The sequence below is a fragment of the Pipistrellus hanaki genome (assembly GCF_964339955.1).
Source record: "Pipistrellus hanaki genome assembly, chromosome: 7".
NCBI lineage: Eukaryota > Metazoa > Chordata > Mammalia > Chiroptera > Vespertilionidae > Pipistrellus > Pipistrellus hanaki.
In genome coordinates this window covers 69,754,820-69,780,188 of record NC_140509.1, presented here as the reverse complement: position 1 = coordinate 69,780,188, position 25,369 = coordinate 69,754,820, and the positions used below count along the sequence as shown (strand labels likewise).

At 35.3% G+C, this 25,369-nt stretch overlaps 1 protein-coding gene across 6 annotated transcripts in view; it reads left to right on the top strand.

Moving 5' to 3' along the window:
- LOC311625391 (uncharacterized protein) overlaps positions 1-17,412 on the top strand; it is a 160,843-nt gene extending 143,431 nt beyond the window's left edge. For 3 of the 6 annotated variants that reach the window (XR_014795490.1, XR_014795492.1, XR_014795494.1), the window contains exon 6: positions 16,215-17,406. The gene's annotated coding sequence lies outside the window, so the exon portion shown is untranslated. Of the gene's footprint in view, positions 1-7,738; positions 7,824-16,214 lie in introns of all 6 variants that reach the window. The other 3 variants (XR_014795491.1, XR_014795493.1, XR_014795489.1) reach the window with 2 other exon arrangements.
- Positions 17,413-25,369: the final 7,957 nt, after the last annotated feature.

Below are 25,369 nucleotides of genomic sequence, written 5' to 3'. Positions count from 1 at the left end.
GCACAATCAACATCTCTGTTTGCATAAACATACTGGTTGTTAAATGATACTTTTTTTTTAAGTTGACTTAACTAGAAACTTTTTAAAAACATAGAAAGTGCACACCTGATTTTTTTTAAAAAAATATTTTTCTTTTAGTGTACCTGAAAACTGAAAAACTTTAAAAAATTGTTAAATGATTATTATAGTACTAGAGGCCCGGTGCATGAAATTCATGCATGGTGTGTGTGTGTGGGGAGGGGGCAGTCCCTCAGCTTAACCTGCACCCTCTCCAATCCGGGAGCCCTCAGTGGATGTCCTACTGACAGCTTAAGCCTGCTCCTCATGGTTCTCTACTCTCTGTGGGGCCTGCTTGCTCCACACCACAGCAACTGCCAAGCAGGCTGAGCTGGGAGCTGCCTGAGGGCTACGCTTGCCTGCTCCTGGGTTGCTGTGGTAATGTCCAAGCAGGCTGTGCTGGGAGTGTCTCCTCCCTACTATCAGTCTCCATGGAGGTAATGAGGTAAATTTGCATACTCACTCCTGATTGGCATCCTGAAGTGATGGTCAATTTGCATATTTCTATTTTATTAGTGTAGATGACATACACAGAGAACCTTAGGCGGGATACCTGAAGGAAAAAAAAGTAGACATGGGGGAGATTCATGCAGATAGCTTATTTCTCTAAGAGTCAAGAGTGAGATAATCTACTGGTCCAGTGTATGGCTATATTCATGATGGATTTTTTACATATGTAATGATAGAGTTGGTAGTCTGTCATTGTAAAGTATTTTTTCTTGTTTTCCTATAAAAAATTATCTGTTCCATAAGCTCCATAGTCAAGCTCAACATCATTAGGGTTAAAAAATCATTGCAGTAGAAGGGGGGGGAAATAATTCCCCACTGTGTAATCATAATAGCTAAGTAGTAGGTGATTCAATGATTAAGCAACATTCATATGATGAAAGGCTATCTACATTTTAAAAAAGAATAATAGGGGAAAATGCTTCTTCTCAAAAGATAGTTTAATAAGAATAAAATTCTAGGTTAATATTTTCTTTCAGAGCTTTAAAAATATTATTCTGGCTTCCACTGTTATTGAGAAGTCTGCTTCAGTTAAATTTTTATTTGAAATTACTTTATCTTGTCTCTCTTTTAAGACCATTTTGTCTTTGACATTAAGATGTTTCATTGAAGTGTATCTGGGTGGGCTTTTTATTTTTTAATCTCTGCTTGATATCTGTTATACTTATTGAAGCTAAGATTGGCAAGAAAACCTTTAATTATTAATTTTTAAATATTTCCTTGTTCTCATTCTCTCTCTCTCTCTCTCTCTCTCTCTCTCTCTCTCTCTCTCTCTCGTTTCTTCTGAAAACTTCACTTACCTTTGCTGTCTTCTGTTTTGCCTAGCTATTTTTTTATATGTTTGATCTTTCTTCCTCTACTATACCCTGAATAATTCCTTTATTTCCAGATTCTTCACTTTTATTTTTTCAAATCTACCTAATGATTTTTGAAAAAAATCTCTTGTCCACCTTCATAATCTCAATGTTCACCTTGTTTTTCTTGAAAATGTGGCTGATTTTATTCCATGGTCTGGGTGTGATTTTTCAATACCTGGAATATTTTTATTGTGATGTTTTGGTGGCTCTCATCAATAAGCTTATATGGTTTAAATCTCCTTATGAGAATATTCCTTCCTCGTTCATCTACTGAGATATCATCTTTTGGAGGCTTTTGGTTTAATTTGTTTCTTTGTTTTTATATCTCCTCTTAAACAGATTCTAAGCTTTTTCTATGTTTCTTTCCATGTAGTTGTGGCCCACAGGTCTGACATATGCCCTCAGGGAAAGCAATGACTTTGAAACTTGCCTACTTCTCTGTATTCACACCTTTTGCCATCTGTCCATGAAGATTGTTTTCTTTGCTTATTTTTACTTTCTAATCCATTCAGGCAAATGATAAAAAATATATTACCTTATAAAAATGTATTCAATATTTGTAGATATTATTTTATACAATAGGTTTGCTGGGCCAAGACCGGTTTGGCTCAATGGATAGAGCGTCGGCCTGGGGACTGAAGGGACCCAGGTTCAATTCCGGTCAAGGGCATGTACCTTGGTTGCGGGCATATCCCCAGTAGGGGGTGTGCAAGAGGCAGCTGATCGATGACTCTCTCTCAACGATGTTTCTGGCTTTCTATCTCTCTCCCTTCCTCTCTGTACAAAATCAATAAAATATATTTTTTAAAAAATAGGTTTGCTGGTCAATATCCCAACATATTTTTGAAAATGAAGTGCTAACTCATCTTTAAATTATCTCTTTACCTCAAGACCAATGTAAGCTCTTCATAGATGTATGCTATGTTATGCATGTATAAATCCCTAAAACCTTACCCGGTATTTGACACATATAAGGCAGTGAAGGAATAAAAAAGAAATGAATGGAGCTGATCATGTAATTTTATAGTATAAGGCCTTTGAAAACTATAGATGCCAAGAAATATGGCATTAATAGTTCCCCAAGGGATTTGGAAGGCATGCTAAGTTTCTGATTTTACTATAAAGCTATCTAAAAGAGATTGCATAAACCAGTGAAAATGTTAATTATTTGAGAAAATAAAAAATATTGCTAAAACCTAAAAATTTTTGATAACTAGATATCTTTAATATTCCATGGAAACTGGAAGAAAGACTATAATTATGCTTTAATTGCCTAGCTTTCAGTTAATTGTTTACATCCAAGAGAAAAACAACTCAACAAGTGTCTTTATTGCTTTATTTGAGATATTTTCTGTGCTCTACACAAATGAGCCTATATATAATAGAGGGGGGGAAAGGCAACTCATGCTAGAAACTCCTGTATTTTAGGGAGAGATTTTGGGATTAGGTCCTAGAAGAAGACTTGAGGCACAGTAATTTATTTTCAACTTTAATTGGCTCTGTGTGGCCTGATCATTAAACACTTATATCCACAATTTTATTTCTTATATTTTAAGGTCTTTTTATTTTATTTAGAATATTCACAATATTTGCAAAGCCAAACATTTAAACATAGAAAGAGACATGAAATTTTTATATACTTTTACTAGATGTTAATAAGCTTTTTTTAAAAAATATATTTTTATTGATTTTGTACAGAGAGGAAGGGAGATAGAGAGTTAGAAACATCGATGAGAGAGTCATTGATCAGCTGCCTCTTGCACACCCCCTACTGGGGATATACCCGCAACCAAGGTACATGCCCTTGACTGGAATCAAACCTGGGACCCTTCAGTCCCCAAGCTGATGCTCTATCCATTGAGCCAAACCGGCTTCGGCTGGATGTTAATAAGCTTTAAAAAAAGACAACTACATTAATGAAAATTTCTGGGGAAAGGGTAGACGTGTGTGTGTGTGTGTGTGTGTGTGTGTGTGTGTGTGTGTGTGTGTGTTGTGTCTACCTGTTATTTACACTTGTTTGTGGTTCACATATTTTGTGGTTGAATAATCCAAAAATGTGTTCCCTCCCTTCAGATGAAGAGTTGCATTCCAACTTCATTGCAGTGTGCAGTTTTCTGAGTGGTTTGCTTTTTCTTGCATCTGAAAATAATTTGGGAGAAACAGAAACATAAAATTTGATTTGGCCTGGAAAATCTTTTCTCCATTTCTTTTTAAAATGTGACCAGTCCAGCCATTTCTATATAAGGATAAAGAGTCAAAGACAGGCTAATCCAGGGAAAAAATGTGAACCTGAAAACTTCCTCAAATTTGATACCTGGATAAACCAATCCTAAAATATCCAGGACTTATTCCCTGGCTCTGATCATTGAAACACCATAGGAATAGCTCTCTCCCATTATTGGCAATTCTTTTGCTTGTTCACACTTTGCCATTGAGGTTTTCTTCTCAAGATTCTTCTTGAGGAAGATTGAGTTTAACTAGAATGAGCACTGCACTCCTAAAGCCACAGAGATGCAAGTCAAAATGATTTTGTTTTCAGGCATCATTGCAAAATATTTAAGTCTGAAGGACTTCACTCCAAAATTAAACCAAAAATAGAAACCATTTTCTCAACTGTGGGACATCCAAATCAATGAAACACCACTCAGGCATATTTACAAAAGTTGGAAACTATGGTATGTATTTATTGTAAATTAAGTGGAAAAGTAATATTTAAAATTATATGATGCCATATTAGTATAACTATTATTTATTTTAGAGCAAGAGTAGAAAAATAAATCAGGTAAAACACACCATCAAACTGTTGATAGTCATTATATATTTTGTTTAGAGACTATGGGATTAAAAAAAAAGATTTCGCCACTTTTGTAAACTTAATGAGTATGGGCATTTTTTGTGATTTTTATTTATCTATCATTGATTTATATATTTAGATTTAAAGGGATAGTCTATTAAGGTAGAATGAGTTTCCAGGGACCAACGTTCTAAATATGTTCTTTGCTACTTAGTAATGAGAACTTTACCAAAATCTTTATGGTCCAAAAAATACTATTATCTGGAGACTATGTATCATTTCTTGTGTTATCCTGGTGATTCATAGAACATGTATTTTATCCCTTTCCCTTATGTAGGAAACTGTATAGCTATTTTGGAATATATTTGTATTTACAGATGTCACAAGTCACAAATTTCTGTTTGAAGTGAGGTTGCAGATGAAGGCATATGCTTTGATGACTCAGAAATGGCTGGATCTGGCAGGAGTCAGGTTCACATGGAAGATAAGCACCAATTTGTGGTACTGGCAGAACAATGAAAGCAAAGATGAGTTAGGAACCATTGCTTTTCTGGGTTCCTTTGTGTTAAGTTCTCTCATGCACAATATCTGCTGAATATTGCTTTAAATCCTCAGGCTGTGGTGGGCATTAATTCATCATAGCAAACACCTCATGTGAAATTAGTTACCAGATAACTGAGCTTATTTTCTCTCAGCCTAACTCGGTATACCATTACATTCAGTCAACTTAATTCTAAAACAAAATTATGAACATTTCTAGAATTTTTTAATTCTAATGTACCCACTGTTCTAATTTTCAGCTACTGTAATCCAGTTTTCAACATGAACTGTAGGATGTGCCTTTAATTCATTAAAAGTTGCATATTTTTCTGTTCCTTACTCTCCTTCAACAGAAATATTTTTCCCTCAAATCACAGGCTTAAGCCTGCTGGTACCTTCAAGTAATACCTTCTGTGGATATGATTTCTTAGAAGTTTTTTTGAAAAATGTTATAAAATAGTCTACAGGAGACCACAGACTTTCCCCTGTAACATAGTGCAAATTATACACAAGTCTCATGAACAACCTATCTGTTTAAATTATCCAGTGGAGGGTTCTGACAGTGGTTTGTCTGTGGAATTCCAGCCTGTGCCATTTCAGGCAGACCAATTGCCTTCACTGTTTTAAGAGGACATTTGTCTTCACCACTGGGGTTGAATTTTTTCAAGGAGAAAGTCATTTTTAAGCAATAAGCATCTTTATGGATACTGGAACCTACATGAAATTGTGATCATAGTTGCCATATGGAAACCTGGACAGCTTCAGGTGAAGAATACCCATGGATAGTCTGAAAGGCCATGGGCATCATAAGGATTTTATTCCCAAGATGATTATAGAATTTATATTTTAGTATCATGAAGCTAATGAGTAAAATTTTAGGTAGAAAAATATTGTTTCTGTATTGTATCTTACTAAAGTTTTTAACATCTGTATTACATGTAACTGATTGACCTAGCTTGGGTAATGAACTCACCACTTGATCCATTAGGAAGCATCCATCTTCAAACTGGGATGCTATTCCAGTTAAATTGGAATGAAGGCTGAGAATACAAAAAAAATTTTGTTTAATCTTTTTATTTTTTTGTTTCCTAAGTTAGAGTCAATTAGATATATGCATGAAAAATAATAGTAATTCTCTTCAATTGCTGATTTTGGCTTCCACAGCCTCCATAATCACATGTGCCAATTCCTTAAAATAAAAATAAATATCTTTACACACACACACACACACACACACACACACACGTGCACGCACATGCACATCCTATTGGTTCTGTTTCTCCAGAGAACCATGACTAATACAAATATTTGTGCATTCAGTTAACATTAAAATAATGTTTCTATTGTAAATAAATTAGGCAGCAATTCTCATGCCTCACAGTCACCTATCTCAGAATATGCATGACTTAGTCAATTGGCTCTCACTAATTGTTTAGTGAATCCATTCTTGAATCTTCTCCTTTCTTGCAGACCTGACTAAAGTGCAACAAATTATTCAAGACCACAAGGGTTCCAAGCAGGGCCAATGTACCTGAGTTTCCCTCTGACAAATTAGGTTATATTTGACTTCCAAGCACCTTCTATGAAGCCAGCATCACCCTAATACCAAAACCAGATAAAGACAACACAATGAAAGTGAATTACAGGCCAATATCCCTCATGAACATAGATGCCAAAATCCTCAACAAAATTCTAGCAAATAGGATTGAGCAGTACATCAGAAAGATCACACACCATGACCAAGTAGGATTTATCCCCTGGATGCAAGGAAAGAGCAATATTCACAAATCAAAAACATACATATAAGCAAATCGAGAGGTAAAAATCACATAGTCATATCAATAGATGCAGAAAAAGCATTTGACAAAATCTAATACCATTTCTTGATAAAATTCTCAGCAAGAGAATAGAAGGATCATACCTCAACATAATAAAAGCCCTGTATGACAAACCCACAGTCAACATCATACTCAATGGGCAGAAACTAAAACCATTTCCCCTAAGAACAGGAACAAGACAGGATGCTCACTCTCACTACTCCTGTTTGACATAGTGCTGGAAGTACTAGCTACAGTATTGTGATCAGACAAGAAGAAGAAATAAAAGGCATCCAAATTGGAAAAGAGGAAGTAAATCTGTCCTTATTTGCAGATGACATGATACTGTACATAGAAAACCCTAAAAACTCCATCAAAAATTATTAGTCTTAATAAATGAATTCGGCAATATAGCAAGATACAAAATTAATGCCAATAAATCTATGGAATTTCTTTACACTAATAGTGATCTTATAGAAAGAGAGACTAAAACAGAAATTCCATTTACCATTGCAACAACAACAACAAAATTTAAGATACCTAGGAATAAACTTAACTAAGGAGGTAAAAGATCTATATGCAAAAAACTACAGGACACTGAAAAAAGAGATAGAGGAAGACATAAACAGATGGAAGAACATACCATGTTCATGGATTGGTAGAATCAACATCATCAAAATGTCCATACTACCCAAAGCAATCTGTAAATTCAATGCACTTCCCATTAAAATACCAATGGCATATTTCTCACATCTAGAACGAACTTTCCAAAAACTCATCTGGAATAAAAAATGACCCTGAATAATTGCAGCAACCCTGAGAAAGAAGAACAAAATAGGTGGCATATCAATACCAGATATCAAGCTGTATTACAAATCCATTGTTCTCAAAACTGCCTGGTACTGGCACAAGAACAGACATATAGATCAATGGAATAGAATAGAGAACTCAGAAATCAACCCAATCCACCATGCTCAATTAATATTTGACAAAGGAGTCATGAACATATAATGGAGTCAAGACAGTCTCTTCAATAAATTGTGTTGGGAAAATTGGCTATAGCCATCTTGGTTGGGTTAATTTTGAAATTTGCTCCTGATTGGTTGGTGGGTGTGGCTTGTGGTGTAGCAGAGTAATGGTTGATTTGCATATTATTCTTTTATTAGATAAGATAATGAACAACATAAACTGATGAACAAAAACAGATCAGAAACAGAAAAACATCAATCAGAACGTCAAACCTCAGAGAAGGTAGGGGATGGTGGGAATAAGGGGAGAGATCAACCAAAGGACTTGTATGCATGCATATAAGCATAACCAATGGACACAGACAGCAGGGGCATAAGGGCATGAAAGGGGGGTTTTGGAGGGTAATGGGGGAATAAGAACACATATGTAATACCTTAATAAATAAAGAATTTTTTTAAAATTTGGTTATATGTGGCTTGTGGGCTCAGGCAGTTCATTTTTAAGGTATCTCTAACAGAAATCATGTATCCTGTAACTCTAAATATAGCATTTACTATAAATTCAGTATATAGATGATTATACAAGTTGGTACAAGAAACTCAGTAGTGAATAATTGAAACAATATTGCCATTGTGGGCACAGAGGCTTTTTATTGGCTTTGGAAACACAGTAATGATGATTTAATTGGTCAGGATGGTCATTAAAAGAGGGGCATTTGCGGTTTTCATAGGTAAGACCATATAATGGACCCATGGTCATAAAGCAAAGATATTGTAGCTGCCAACATCTATCATCATTCAAAATACAAAATTATGCTTCCTCTCATAAAATTCTAGAATTGGAAGAGAAGGTATTGTTTATTTCACTTGACCTCTTACTTTAGAGATGAAGAAATAAGAGTCAAAGAGGTCAAAGTATACACTTTATCAGATTCACCAAGTCTTAAAATGAACATGGTGCACCCAGGATTAGGGATAAGCAGCATCAGAAGGCCCACATAAGCAGTACAATTGGGAGGCCTGGCCTTCATTTCATCCACCACCGTTGTACCAAGCAAGACCTCTTATCAGCATTTATCTGTGCTCTATAAGGCATGCCTCATAACAGCTGTCAGAGGAGGAAAAGAGCGAAGCAGATTTATAAGCCTTCAGTTCAGTACCTGAGTGCAAGCTGAAAACAGACCGGACTTCCCTACTGCTGCTCTTCATGGTGACCTTGAAACACGGTGGTGGGGGAAATCTTCCCAATAAGGAGAGTCCAGGTGGCACAATTGACCATTTTATTTATTTATTTATTTATTTATTTATTTATTTATTTACTGAATTTTGTTTTATTTCAATAAGCAATTCAGTGGTAATTCTGAATTTCAACAAATATACCATTAAAGGCTTGCATCCCATTCCCTGAACAACTTCTTTCATTCCTCTTTTTAAATTAAGTCATGGAACAGCAAAACCTAATCACCCACTTTAAAATTCTCTTGGGCATTTTAGCTACAAAGTCAGAGCAATTTTGCTGTCTATGTACTTCAATGGGTGGCTAGCACAAAGTGTGGGAGGAGAGCCTGCTCTTTTCAATAAACCTATGAGAGAATCAGGGAGTGTTTTCATATTGTTTCTGCCACGAATGAACTGTGAAACCTCTCCAAGTAATGTGTCTAAGTCCTTGTTTTGTAAGTGGAAATTAATTTAAAATACCTGTCAAATTTACATCACAGAGTTGAAATGGTGGTAAAGTGCGATAGTATCCATGACAATATAGTCCTTTCTGATTCTGTAAGGCTCTCTGGCCTTGTTGGTGTCATTGTGGCATATTTAGCAGATATGACCATTGTCTTTTGATGGATAATGACCCAAAATTTAAATATATGCAAATCCATGGGTAACAATTAGCTAGGAAGGTGAAAGATGGGAGAATTGGGGAAAGAAGGTCTTGCTATGTGGATGAACTTATGGGAGTCGACACTAAATGTGAAGATCTCTGTATGGCATATTAATGGCTAGCAGACAGCTTCTACTCTAGAGTAGGCATTAAACAACCAAGTAATCATGGACAACATATCAGCCAGTGCATCAGCTATCTCTCTGTCATCAGAGACCTGAGGGTTTGAACACTGGGAACAACTAACAGAGTAAACCATGATTTCAGGGATGGAGGTTATGCATGGACCCAACTACATGAGCTCCTGGTTACCAAGGCTACTATAATTTGTGCCACTGCTGAATGACCAGCAGTCAACAAGCGAGACCAATTATTGTATAATCCTCAGATATAGCCCTATCCCTTCAAAAGGCCAACCAGCCACCTGGTGGCAAGTTGAATACATTGGGACCCTTCCATCCGGGAAAAAGCAGCAATAAATACATTTGGAATAAACAGTTTTTGAACCTATACCTATTCCAGGTATGAATTTGCCTTTCTTATCTGAAAAACATCAGCACCATCATTCATGGGATTGCAGAAAGTTGAATCCACCTACACGGGATCCCATATAACATTGCATTAGACTAGGGGTGTCGAACTCAATCAGAGAAGGGGCCAAAATCTAAAATCCAGCCTAAATCGCGGGCCGAATGGTTTACTGAACAGTCATAAACTGACAATGTCATCAACTGACAGCGGAGTGCAGTGATGACAGCGCGGTGCGGGCCACATTGCAAGGCCTGGCGGGCTGGATTTGGCCCGCGGGCCTTGTGTTTGACACATGTGCATTAGACTGAGTTTTTTTCAGCCAGGGGCAATTCCTCCCCACACTCCCCACCCACCCTTCAGGGGACATTTGGCAACCTCTGTAGATAAATTTGGTTGTTACAGCTGAGAGGATGCTACTGACATCTAGTGGCTAGAAGCCAGGGCTGCTGTTAAACATTCTGCAGTGTTCCCATACAAGCATAGCTTGTCCAAAATGTCAATATGCCACTGTTCAGAAAACCTGAACTAAGAGACTGACTTTACAGCAAAGGAGATACAGCAGTGGGTCCATGATCATGTGATCCCCTAGTCCTGTCAAGTACCACAGCATCCAAAAGCAGCTGGCATTGAAAAGCAATGGAATAGCTTATAGATGACACAGGTAAGGCACACCTCAAAAAAGAATACCCTTCAAGGATAAGGAATCATCTTCCAGGAAGCAACATACACATTAATGGCCATAAAATGGCACTGTGCCCCATTAATTAGGACACATGGTGAAAGGAACCAAGGGATGGAAGTAAAATGATCCATAAGGGGTTTCTGTTTCTTTTTCTTTTCTTGTTTTTCTTTTTATTGAGTTTACTAGAGGCCCAGTGCATGACAATTCATGCACTGGGAGTGGGGCGGGGGTCGGGGGGAAGATTCCATCAACCCAGCTGTGCCCTCTCGCAGTCCAGGACTCTCAGGGGATGTCCGACTGATGGCTTAGGCCCACTCCCTGAGGGAACAGGTCTAAGCTGGCAGTCAGACATACCTCTGGCATCCCAGGAGCTCTAGGGGGTGGGAGAAGGTGGAGGAAATGTCCAACTAATGGCTCCCAGTGCGGAGTGGGCTTAAGCCATTAGTCAGACATCCTTAGCACTACTGCGGAGGCAGGAGAATCTCCTGCCACTGCTGCTGTGCTGGCCAGCCATGAGCCAACTTCTGGCTCAGCTGCACTCTCCCTGTTGAAGTGCACTGACCATCAGAGGGCAGCTCCTGCATTGAGCATTTGCCCCCTGGTGATCAGTGCATATCATAGTGATCGGTCATTCTTGGTTGCTATGCCCTTAGGATCACTTTGCATATTACCCTTTTATTATACAGGATTACGGTGACACTTTGTTGAACCTGACAGCAATTCCCCAAAAACTTTCTGTATGTAAGTTCCAAATTGGAGTCAACTTTCTAGAGAACTTGACTTGCAACTATTACATATACTGCAGTCCATGCACTTGAAGATTTAGTCCAAGTATGCTGCTTAATTAAGCCCACCAGAACTTTTCCCCTTCCTTGAAAGCTTGTCTTCCGAATATCTGTTCACAGATACACACTATTCATTATTCTCCTCACTTTTGCCCATTCTCTTTCATGTTTGGGAAAGTTTTCTGCTAAAAGCCAGAATAGCAATTGATGGAACTAAAAAGAAAGTACATAAGAGATGTTCCTTTTTTTTTTTAACCTAAAACAAGTATTCTATGATAAAAAAGATTAGAATGAATTACAATTAGTTTTAGCTCATCAAATATTTTGCCTGAAGCATTTTTTTATGAAATGCAAAACTCACCTTGATCTAGTATCACATATACCAATGCTCATTTTCTTTCTTCTATAAAACACACTGACTTTGTTTTTAGTGATGTTGATATTAATCATCTTTAAGAAGACTCTCACTTTGATCTGTTTGTCCAGTAGCAGTGCCAGGTTTTTATGTTTTTCATTTCTATTCTTATACATCAGCCTTAGCAGGCGAGAAACTGGCTGAAGTGAAGGGTTGATTCAAATGCCAACGGAACAACAAATGAATACAGTCAAAATTCTATAGCCTAATTGAAATTATAATCAAATTCTTTATTGGCCAGAACTAAGACCTCAATATCCCCATTCAACAAGTAAACTCAGAATATTCCCTTAAATTCACATTCCTATTGAAAACAAATCTAAAGAGAATGAGTATAATTGGTATATTTTCTTCTTTAAATTCTTGGTAAAGTTACCAGTGAAACCATCTTATTTCCTTGAGGGAAGGTATTTTTTTTATTAAGACATAATTGACATATAGCATTATATTAGTATTGAGTGTAAAACATTATGACTAGATTATATGTATATATTGCAAAATTATCTCCACAATAGTCTAGTTAATATTCATTATCATGCATGACTACAATTTTTGTGTGTGTGTGATGAGAATTTTTAAGATCTTCTCTTTTAGGAACTTTCAAGTGCATACTATAGTATTATTAACTATAGTCACTATTGTTGTATATCATATCCCCAGAATTTATTTATTTTAAAATTGTAAGCTTTTGGCTACCTTTTTATTTATCAATTCTATTTACTTAATAGTACTATTCTATTTTTTCTTTCATTTTGTCTGTTATTTTTCTCAAAAAAAAAATTATCCCTTTCATCTAATTTTTTTTCGTAAGATTTATAACAATATTTAATCATTCTTTCTTTCTTATATAATCAAATTTTCAAATGGTATCATTTTCCTTTAGCCAAAAAAACCCCACCAAATTCCTCTAGCATTTATTGTAGGGCATATATGCTGATCAATACTTTTCTAGGTTAATATGTTTTATATTTTTCTTTAATCAGCTTAAATATATTGTTCCATTGTCTTCTCATTTTCATTGTTTCTGATGAGAAGACAGCCTCTTTATTGTTGATCCTTGTATATACTGTGTGATTTTCTTCTTGCTTTTTTATGTTCTTTTTAAATTTGTCTTTCAGTTAAACAAAACATAAAAATTTGGTTCAATGTAATGTGTCTAGAGTATCCCGGTCCCTACTTGGTGTTTGTTAAATATAAATGGATTTTTTATAATGTTTTGAAATTTTCCAACCAATATTTTCTCAAATAATTTTTCTGCTTCCTTCTCTCTCTTCTTCTAAAACTTAAATTACACAAAGGCAAATTCATTTTCTATTCTGCCACAGGTTATTGATGGTCTGCTTTTGATTTTCAAAATAATTTTATGGTAAATTTTCTCATAATTATTAATAATTCTGATAGAAAATCCAAAAGAAAATCAAAAGGTAAACAGTATCATCAATTGATATCATACCTTTAGAAATGGAAGTATTTTTTTTCTCTTCTCTCCCAAACCTTAAACCTCATTTTCTTTTTGAATGTCTTATTGTGTTTGCTAGGACTAGCAGTTTGTAGTTATTACTAGAAATAATAATAACTATATTTTGTCTTTAATCTAATCTTAAAGGAAAACATCTAAAATTTCATCAGAGGAAAGCCATTTGCTAAGGTTATTGGAAAATACTATCAGTCAGTAAACCTTAGGGAGCTTCTAGATTTCAAGTATTTTGCTAATTTTAAATAAATTTAAAAATGTATTGCTTTTGTTTTTCTCCAACTCATGGGAAAATACAGGACCAGAGTCACTAGTGCTATCCTCCAAACATTTTAAGTATCTCTATTTCTGAATGCATGTAAGGTCATATTTCTCTGTTCCCTGGAACTCAGGTTGGCCATGTGGCTTGCTGTGACTTATGTTGTATGAGCAGACTTATGTTTTATTTCACTTCTGGACAGTGTAGTATAGTTCACCAGATTCCCTTTTCCTGACTCAGTGATTGTGTAAACATGTGTAGAGAAGGAGTTTATAATAGCCTGGATCCCTTGGTGACTTGATGAGCAGAATCTCGTTGCCAGTGTTTAGTGGATGGGTAACAGATATTGGAGTTTATTCATGCAGAATAACCTAATCTTTCCTTTATTTTCTGTTTATGCTAAGCCATTCTTGCATTTAAGGTACTTGCACTTTATCATAATATATTACTTATTAAGGTTTTAAGTTCATAGCTTCCTTTTGTTGGTAATATCATACTTGGTGTGTCTAGTAGGCAAATCAGGTAAGCAATGCAACTTAGAGAATATTTTCTTTTAAAAAAAAACATTTCTTGCCGAAACCAGTTTGGCTCAGTGGTAGAGCTTCGGTCTGTGGACTGAAAGGTCCCGGGTTCGATTCTGGCCAAGGGCATGTACATTGGTTGCGGGCACATCCCCGGTTGGGAGTGTGCAGGAGGCAGCTGGTCAATGTTTCTCTCATTGACGTTTCTAGCTCTCTATCTCTCTTCCTTCCTCTCTGTAAAATATCAATATAATATAAAAAAAACAACAACACACATTTCTTTCTTAATGTGAAATTAGTGAAAGGAAAATAATTAAATATATAGTCCCTGTCTTTGGGAAAAATAGCTTAGTAAAAGAAATGAAGTTCCAAATGACAACTCTACATGTTGAGCTTAAGAATTTAAAAAAGAAGAAGGAATAAAAAATAAATATTTTCTAGATGGAGTAATTCTGAAAGGCTTTCTGGAAAAAAGTGACATTTAAACTGAATTTGAAGTATGAACAGAGTAAGGATGGGGAAATGTCTAGGCAGGGTCCATTAAAGACATTTACTATGAGGAAAGTATAAGCAAAATATATTAATAAAACAGCAAGTTAAGACAGTTTGGCTCACTTATAATAGCAGAGCTAAACTGTAGGAGTATGAATTTGATTCTACATGCATCAAAAGATGTTTGAATAGGGAAGACATTTTGTTATTATTTTAGGAAGAGGACCAATATTGTAATTCTATTTAATATGAATTAGAAGAGGTGAGTACTAGAAGTTGGGAGGGGCAAGAATTTTTAATTGTTGAGTTGGGACAGTGAGGGCCTGGAAGAGGAATGATGTTGAGTTTATTGAGCTCCATGGTTTAGAGATGCATTTATCTGTGACTTGGAAACCTAACATTTTTCGCTTTTGTTTATTGTGAGCCATGTAAATAAAGTCTATAACGAAATACACCTTACTGGGTAACTACCCCAAGGTAGTATTTTACTTATTGGACACTGATTCAATTATGCCAAAGTTTAACACTAAAACCCAAAGTGAAAACACAGATGCCTATGGAAAGAAAGTTGGCAGCACAAACTTCTGGGATTAGGTAGGGTTTTTTGTTGTTTTTGCCTTTTGCTGCACAATGAGCAATTGTGATTCAGGTGTAGTTGTTTATTCTGTAGAAAAATAATCCTCCCACTAAAACAAAAGTACCATTATAAAGAACTAGATGTAATCAACAACATCCTACTTTGCCATGTCTTGCATAACTGTAAGGGGGTCACATTCAAGGATCCTGATCAGACTTCTTTGTCTCCTTCTTTTTAAGAGGCATTTTGAGAATTGTAATGCTTCTCCTTGTCCTACCATTTGTCCAGGTAGAAGGGTTGGGTATCAAGCAGAGAAGAGTCAGTGTCCAATAAGTAAAATACTACGGTTGGGGTGGTTATCCAATAGGTGTATTTAATTATAGACTTTATTTATGTGTCTCACAATATATGAAAATGAAAGGTGTTATGTTTCCAAGTGCTAAGTCATAGACAAATGATGATAGGGTTTTTAAAGTGGTCACTTCAAGAGTCGTTTCATAACATATTAGTTGGCATGTCTTTCTTCCAGTTCTGGTTTGGTTACCTTCTCTCTGTTTTCAATGTAAACAGGGGCACAAAGGGAATTATCTTCCTGCGGCTCAAAATAACTACTTAGTTGGATAAAATTTATAATGTTGGGTTCCATTTTTAGCCGGGAAATACAAACAAAGCATGGAGACTGCTTGTTCCCTGACCCCAAATTCATTCCATGTTGCTATAGCATCCCCCCTGAGAAAATGGGCCCGCCTGTTTTCCACCCCATAGACGCACTCAATGGGCTTTTGTCAGCTCTTGAATTATAGCATTAAAATTTAAACACTAGGGATTTAATGGAGGATTATTATGACACCCCAGTGCATTCTTTCTGTTGCCATTGGAAACAAGCCAAGGATGAAATAAAATAATTGTTTTAGAGGTGCTGTTTTCTAAAAGATGAAGAACCTACCTTATATCTTCGGGGTTTTGTAAACCAGCTTGTTTAGGCTACTATTAATATGAGAAAAGTACTGGTAGCATGTACCAATTCAATGAGTGAAGGTATTTTCTTTCTTTTAGTTCACCAGTGTACAAAGGAAGAAGATATTTTCACAGGCCCCAGAAGATGAACTTCAAGCTGCTACTCCCAAACACATTCTCCACTGTCTGGAAGACGTGCAAAGGCAGCGTTCTCCATCTGAAATCCTTCAAAGTGCTGTGGGAATAAAAGACTCCCTGCCAAAAGCCCCAGAGAGATCTCTGTTGAAACCTAATGAATGGAACTGAGAATTCCTTGTTACAATACTGTTTGTTTCTTGGGTCATATCCTAGTATCTAAGAGGACATCAAAATAAATGACAAAAACAAGACATTATTGGGTTGGTCTATGAGACATTTTCTGATAGGCAATTTTGCATCTAGATTTCTTTTCTCTGCTAATCATTTGCCTTTCCAGTTTGGTATCATTTTCACCTTTTCCCTCTTCTAGTGTCAATATCCAGGTTTATATTCAGGATTGTATTTTTTGTTTTAGCAACAGAGATTATAATTTATGTTGCCAAAAATACAGTTATGTCCTTTCTGCTCCTGTATTTTTGCTGAATAGTGCTTTTAAAATATATATTTTTAATTTTCCATCTTTGGAATAAATTAAACTTCTTGTAGAAATAATACAAAAAGAGTAACAGAGAGTAATAAATAAATAGTCCTTTGGATTTTCACCACCCAAAGAAAATACTTCTTAATCTAAACATGATTCTGTATATACAGCAATGAAAATAAGGTTTATTTCACTGAAGTCTTTCAGTTCCCCTGAACTCTTCTAAGGTAACCCTATTACCATTGCTTCTGGTTTTCTTTCACAGGTAGCCCATGCAAAGATCTTTATATATGCCATTTTTACATGAAAATGGTAAATTTTACATGTTCAGCTCCTTGATTTCACATAATAATAAATCTTGAATACAGCATTTGTATGATATTTTTGTGGGATTGGGGAGTTGGGGATTTGAGGGAGGAGACTAAAGGTCTTACCTTAGAGTGGTCTTTGCTGAGCAAGCACACTGTTACCTGTTAGGTTATTATATATGCAGCTGGTCATTACATGGAAAAGATAACATGTTGTATAACATGCTTTTATACAACAAAAATGGTTAACATTATATTTATTTGTCATGTTTTGGGATAATTTTCTATGGTTTGTGTGGAACAACTAATTTCTCTGTCCAGTCCCTAAATGAGAGATTTTTAGTACTGTACTTCCTTGTTATTTGCTTTCAAAAAAAAAAAAAAAAAAATCATTATACTACTAATTATGACTTTATGCACATGTATCAATATACTTGTACTCTAAATTACTAGAAGTTTATCTACTTATATTATATATAGATGTTCCCCATCAGTGAACCAGACCACATTTATCAGAACCTCTGTGAGTTATGGGCCCCCATTGAACCAATGGCGTTACTTCAGGAAACAGAGTGGGAGAGGAGATTTCTCTCAGAGGACAGCTGCTGTTTTTCAGGTCAAGGTGAGGTACTGCTGGGGTTAGTATGACTGTACTCTTGAATGTGTCATTTTCACCTGATAAATGAGGCTTATTGGGTCTTTACCACGTTGTTCATCATTGAGTCCCAGTTGATCCACTCCAAAAGCAGGAATATCAGGCCAGAGAGTCACAAGGCTTCCATGGGTCAGGGGTCTAGCTTTTCCAAGGGTCCAGTAGCAAGGTATCAGCTGGTTTTCTAAAAGTTGTATCTGGAAACCATGCCAAAGGCCATGAGTCTGAAACCCCAAGGGGTTTACTCAGGGCAGAGGCTGCCTCACATAGTCAGAGATCCCAATGACTAAAACTTGTCAACCAAACTGAGCTCAAAGGTGTCAGGTTTCAGTAAACTAACTTCTAAGGCATGTTCTTCAACAAAAAGAAAATTACTCCCAAAGGAAGACCAAGGTTGCATAAAAGTAAAGAAATTAAAAAACATTATGTACAAAATAGTCAAATTACTGGTAAATTGTTTAAAAAATTAAGTAAATAAAAAGGAGCCTCGCTGGCATGACTCAGTGGTTGGGCATCAACCTATGAACCAGGAGGTTATGGTTGTTTGATTCCCAATCAGGGAACGCGCCTGGGTTGTTGGCTCAATCCCCTGTGTGGAGTGTGCAGGAGGCAACAGATCAATGATTTTCTGTCGTTGATGTTTCTATTCCATCTCCCTTCGTCTCTGAAATTAATAAAAATATAATTTTTAATGACAGGAGATAGAGCCAGAGAAATAGTATTAGCAATGGAAAAGAGAATATAACTCAAGATAGAGCAGAGATTTAAAAGATAACATCACAATACTATGAACTTTTGTATTTGAATTTCCTGGAAACAAGATAATACAACAAAAAAAAAATCTTATAATAATGAGATAAATTTTATAACATTAAAAATAATGGGTTCAAAGACTCCAAAATCTGGCATCTTGCATATTGAATACTTTAAGCTAAAGGAGATTGAGAAAACAGCAAAAGAAGGAAGATCCTTGCCCTTGAACTTCTCCCCTGAAACAAGACATAAAACCCTCATATCATTGGTGCCCTCCTTATATCAAGGACAAAGGGGCACCAAGAAGAATCCTAACAAACAGGACTTGCTAAATTTTTCCCAGTTCACTACACTTACCTATTCCTTGACCTGTCATATTTTACATGACTGTCTATTCCTCACCAGACCTAGCAGAGAGACACTCAGGTTTAACTGTTTCTTCCAATCTTTATTTCCTTTTAAGGCTCTTGTGTCATGTAAATATTATATTAAATAAATTTGTTTGCTTTTCTCCAGTTAACCTGTCTTTTAACCTCAGTTTAACTTTCAGATTCATCCAGAGATCCTAAGAGGGTCTAAGAATACTTTTTTCCCCCCTTATAACAATCTAAAATTGAACCCATTTAAAAAAAAACAAAAAACTTTATAGCATGCTGAGATAATTTGAAAATGTTTTACTAAACTTTTTCATTTATAAAATGGAAATAAAGGGAAAAGAATCCATTTCATTTTCTAAGCCAAGTATGATCTTAATAACAAAATCAGATATATTAATTTTCTATTACTGCTATGACAAATTACCATAACTTTGTTGCTTCAAACAACACATATTTGTTATCTTATAGCTCTAGAGGTCAGAAGTCTGACACAGACTTCACCAGGGTAGGAAATAAGGTGTGGGAAGAGCTTTGTTCCTTTCTGGGTTTAAGGAAGAATTGATTTTTAGAGGCTGTCCAATTAGCCCCCTTCCTTCATCTTCAGCTTCCTCTTTCTACATCCCTCTGGTATCCAGAGCTAGGAAATGTTCTCAGCTTTTAAATGTTCTCTTGATATGATTAGACTGGGTCCACTTGGAAAATTCAGGATAACCTTCCCATCTAAATCTTCTTAATGTTAATCACATAGACAAAGTTTCTTTTCCCAAGTAAGGTAGAATGGTCACAAGTAACAAATAGTAGGACATGGACATATTTTGGGGTTGAGGCATTATTCTGCTTATTGCATCCAACAAGCAAATTTGAGAAGGAAAATTTGGAGGTCATGAGCATATATGCTAATAGTCTAAGCAATATTTTATTAAAAAATACTTTGGGAATCTTAATCCATGATCCTATTATGATCAAGAAATTCAACATTGTTAAATACCTAAAAAAAAATCTATAAATGTAATTTACTATATTAATAAGGAAAAGGAGACCTTATATAATTATATCAGAGAAAAATTGCTGAAATTCAGTAAGTATTTATGATACTAAAAACTCTTAGTAAACTAAGAATAAAAAGGACTTTCTATAATCTGATCTAAGAGATCAACAAACAACCCCCACAGGCAAAAATATTTTAAGTGCCTTTTTAAAACCAGAAACCAAAATACCACATTGCATAATTTATTATTGCATTGTTGAGTGTGATGAATATTCTTGTACCTAATCCTTTGTGCATATAATCTTGATTATTCCCTTAGTGTTAATTTTGAGAATTAGAATTGCTGAATAGGATTTAGGAGGTAAAATTAAACTTTACTCTAGACCACACCAGTAAGTATGAGTCACAGAGTTCTTTCTACCCCATACTGTGGTATTAAATACCACAATGTAGATTCTGGGAAGACTAACCCTAGTCAAGGGAGAATTCAACACGCCATTTCCTTATCTTCTCACTTCTTCCCTACTCTCTTCCATTCATACACAAACTACTACAAATCCTCTATTTTGGGGAGAAAACCAACAAGCATAAAGAATGGAAAAATCAATAGTTAGGGAAGAGAACATTCTCATGAAAAAAAAATTTAAAATAATCATCCTCAACAAGTTTCAAAAAAAATATTACATCAATAAAAAAAAATTGCTATTGTAAAAAAAGAAAAGCCAGGGAACCAGAAGGTTTCTTGGAATTTAAAACTATGCTTATAGAAATAAAATATTTTAAAACCCTAATTATTGTGGAAATAAAATTATTCATAAAGAAGATGAATAAAAGAATAGTTCTGGTTGAAGACCTAGTCACCTCAAGGAAAATCTCCCAGAATGAGAAGCCAAGGAAAACACACAAAGAGATAGAACAAGTAGAGGATGGATGTGAAACTGTTTTGGATATTACTGGTAGACTAGTACACATATCTAAGGTAGCATTAGTAATAGGTAATGGAATGGGACAATTGTAAATATTTGGACAGAAAATTGAGATAAGTATATTTACCTAATACATAAATATGTGAGCCTATTCATTTGTGTGTATCCGATTGACTGTTGTAGATTGTGACTAAATTTCTTTCTCTTGAAGACACATTTTATTTCTCATCATTGTGGAAATCACATAGATTCCTAAAAATTACAAGATGCAATTTCATAGAAGCTGGAAATCTGGGTATCATGGAATTTCATGCATGTTCTGCTACTGCTGTGATTATAGAAAAGCAATGCTTTGTGTATGTATACACAAGAGACAAATAATTGTCATTTGGGAAGATGGGTTGTTTTTCCCAACTTTAAGGGCTGACTTAACTTCAGATTTACACTAAGGATTCTGCATAGTTTCCATTTCATCTCAAATCAACTTTCCTTTTTACTGGCTTTGAAACTAAATAGCACAGAGAATTTCATTTGCATGGTCAAGCTCCATATATGGATCTAGGTTTTCGTTGTTATGTAATTTCAGTCTGCACATGGATTTCTTATTAAGACTTGTGCTTCCTACAAGATATAAATGCTCAACTGGTGGGCCCAAAACTCCCAAAATAGGACCCCAAACATCACTGAAACCTGACAGTAATGGCAAGAAGTCCACTAATATCCATGTTTGCAAACCACAGAGGCATGCTATTCAGTGAAAAAAAAAAAAAAAAAAGAAAAAAAGAAAAAAGAAAGAAAGAAAGAAAGAAAGAAAGAAAGAAAGAAAGAAAGAAAGAAAGAGCAGCATTAACCTAGTCTGACTCCTAGCAACAAGAAGTTAAGTTGGTGGCAAAACCCATTTCTGACAAAATGAGAATAACCAAACCACTGACTAAAGTTGTCAACCCCCAAAGTGGGGATTAGGTTATGGAGAAAATAAAAATATTAAATGAAGTGACCCTGATAAATATTGACTTCCTGGCAAATTTGGATTTCTTCATGCTAAATAAAAATATGAGGTTTCTTACTGACTCTTGACCTATGAAGTCATCTCCAATAATGTTATAATACATTGGACAAGAAATGCCAAATAAGTGAATACTCCAACTGAGCCAAATTATTACAACAGCTTTCAGCTAATTCTCTCCATATTATGCTTTCCTTTTGCCAGTTACCACCCACTTCCTCAGTATGGTTTTCCTAGTTTATTGGAATTTCAGGGTGTCGATGTCATGAACTTACAGAATAATAATGACCACACACAGAAGGTATAAACAAAATAATCATAATGCAACATCTTAATTTGGTAAATAAAGATGAAATTAGCACAAAATTACTGAGAAATGTACATGAAACAGAGACTAAGTTTCTTGGTTGGGTTAAGTTTATCAAATTATACTCTGGGGCTCTAATTGTAATTTTTCTATTTATTTTTGACTTCTTATAAACAGAAGTCAAAGTCTAAATTTCTCAGCATTTTTCTCTTTCTTCACTCTTAAACTGGGCTTAATGAAATATATCATCCTATTCTTCTACAGAAGATCATGACAGTTAATTCAGCAATCCTTGATTCTGCACAGGTGTATCTCCAAGTAAATAGCATAATAACTAATATGAATTTTGATCGGATATATGCCAGATGAAAAGCATAATAGTTCAGTACAGATTATGGTATATGAAAAGAGGGATGTAAATAGGAAAAACATTGCATGGACCCTGTACTCAGAGGAACTTAACATCTATCAGAGGACAAAGATATGTTCAGAAAAGTTTCTGTTGTCTTGGATGTAAACAAAGAAGCAAAGGTAGAGAGGAGAGTGAGTACTAACTGCATGCGGGGTATGGAATTAGGTTTTGACTTTTATTTTATTTATTTATTTTTAAAAATATATTTTATTGATTTTTTAAAGAGAGAAAGAGAGAGGGATAGAGAGTTAGAAACATCGATGAGAGAGAATCATCGATCAGCTGTCTCTTTATCCACTGAGCCAAACTGGTTTCGGCTAGTTTTTGACTTTAAATGTTGATTTTTATGGCATGAACTATAAAAAGTCCCACTCCATTGCTATAGCAGGTCACTTGTAAAGATAGGGTGTAATGATGTAGGAAAGATCTTCTGGGTTGGGTTTCAGGAAAGCCAGCTATGCAAGGAGTCAAATGTATATACACATGATGTCTAGCTCCAGCCAACTGGATATAATACATAGTTCAAGAAAATGTCATCTGCTCCATTTACGTAAAAAATTCTGACTTTAACACTGGCAAAATAATTATTGGAATTTATCAAACGAAAACAATCCACCACGACAATTTTCTTTTGATATTATGGAGATAAAAATGATTGTTCAGTTAACTGATTGAACTGACTTTTCAGCCAGTTGTGGTTTTATTGAAACACGATCCTGGCTTTATAACCATTCTTTTTTTTTTTTTCCAATTCAATTTATGATTAATTTTATGACCATGGGAATGTAGTAAAATACTGCCCCATTGATCAATGGTTTAGCAATTTGTTCTTTTGGGCTATGAAATGAATCAAGGGAATAGACAATTGATATGAATGAAAGAAAAGAAATATAAAAATGTCATGATAATTTACACTTGAGACCTGAATGACCCTGTTGGCCAGTGTCAACCCCATAAATTTTTAAAAAAATAAATAAGTAAAAATTTTAAAAAACGTGAAATAGTCACAAAACAGATTTAAGTTCTTTCCTGTCCTGTCACTTACCAAGCTGTGTTTCCCAGAACAAGTCATTTCAACTCATCAAGAGGGATCTCTGGTGAATATAAGGCTTCCTTACATTAACAAGAAATTAAAATAAATAGGTTAGTATAGGTTAGTTTTTGTTTTGGTTTGTTTTATTAAGAAAAGCAGAAAAACCTGTGTGTGGTTCTGCCTTCTAGTGAGTGTATGACATCATGACCTTTCCACTGCCCCAGGTGCTTCTCTTCTCAGCTGTAAGACAGAAGTTAGACTAGATGATCCCTCTGGTTCTTTCTAGCTCAAAATTCTCTTATTGAAAAAAAAAATTTAAGCGTTTCTAGGCTTTTCATTTCAATGCCAGGTTTCAGCTTGATGCGGACTAAACTGTCTGGGTTATAAACCAACTACAAAATGAGGTTTATAATGGAAATAGCAAGTGACCCTTGGTTGCAGCAAAGCTAACGATTCCCGCTATGATATTCGGTTACCGATTGTCTCCCTGGGCAGCAACTGGCGTGTTATGTAACAGTGACTATTGCAGGATTACCCAATCCTTTTACCTAAACCTTAATTGTACAGTCTGCTTGTGGCTCCCAAAATACCTGGTTCTCTCCAATGACATGCTCATTGGGGTAGATGTGGCTGCCACCACCAAACCCAGCTTTTGCTGGCTTAAAATAACTCCGTTAAGTGTAATTTGCAAGTACTGTCCTTTTTAGAGAACATTATTTTTATTCTTTTTTCTGACTCTTTCTAACTGGCAACAGCTTCCTGCCCAAAGTAACCTCATAGTAGGAAAAAGTCTAACAAATAATGAAATGCTCCAGAACAGGTAGAGGACACACCGTCCTCTGACCCACAGCCCAGACCCAGCAAGGAGCTCCAGCTGGGAAGCTCTAGAGGCAAGGCAGAGAGAAATGACTCACATTAACTACAGCAAATCTTCCATCTCGTGGAATGGTCCCTTTTTTTGCCTGTGTATTTAGCCTATACTTTCTTTAGTACATATGTTTTGAATTTCAGAAAAGAAAAATTAAAATTTAAAAAAAACTCAATATTTTTATAGCACAACATAGAAATGGATAGCTAGGTAAATATCAGTTCTGACTCTTAAGATGAAGCAGTAGCCCTAACCAGTTTGGCTAAGTGGATAGAGCATTGGCCGGGGGACTCAAGGGTCCCAGGTTCGATTCCCGTCAAGGGCATAAACCTTGCATGCAGGCACATCCCCAGTAGGGGGTGTGCAGGAAACAGCTGATCAATGTTTCTTTCTCATCAATGTTTCTCTCTCTCCCTCTCCCTTCCTCTCTGTAAGAAATCAATAATATATATATATATATTTTTTTTTAAAAGATGAAGCAATAGATTTATCTAAAGGTGTGCATATCATCTAAAAGTTTAGTGATTAGAAATAATCTAAGCCTATGTTCTTCAAATGTAACATTAATTATTCACTTATAAAAATGTTTGCTTTTCCATTTTAGAAATCATAGATAAAAAGAAAAATAAAGTATTAAAACAAATAACTTAATATTCTAAGCCTTTTAATGGATGTTTATATTAACAAAGTAAAATATTACATTTATAATTTAATACTGTTTTTGTTTATCAATCACTGTCATATAAACATTGATCTATTTTATTTAAATCCTTTGTGAATAGTATTATAAATGAGTATGGATTTTATCGGTGACAATATACATATCCATTTTGAATTTTAAATTGTATCCATTTTTGTATATTTTTTTATTAAGAATGACACAATAAACTTCTTTCCTTTCTTTATCAGACCAATGTTTTTTTTCAAAATAGTGTCTGTACACACTGGCTTTCTTCCTCATTGTCCAATTACACTTCAGTTCACTCTAATATGGCTTCTACTTCT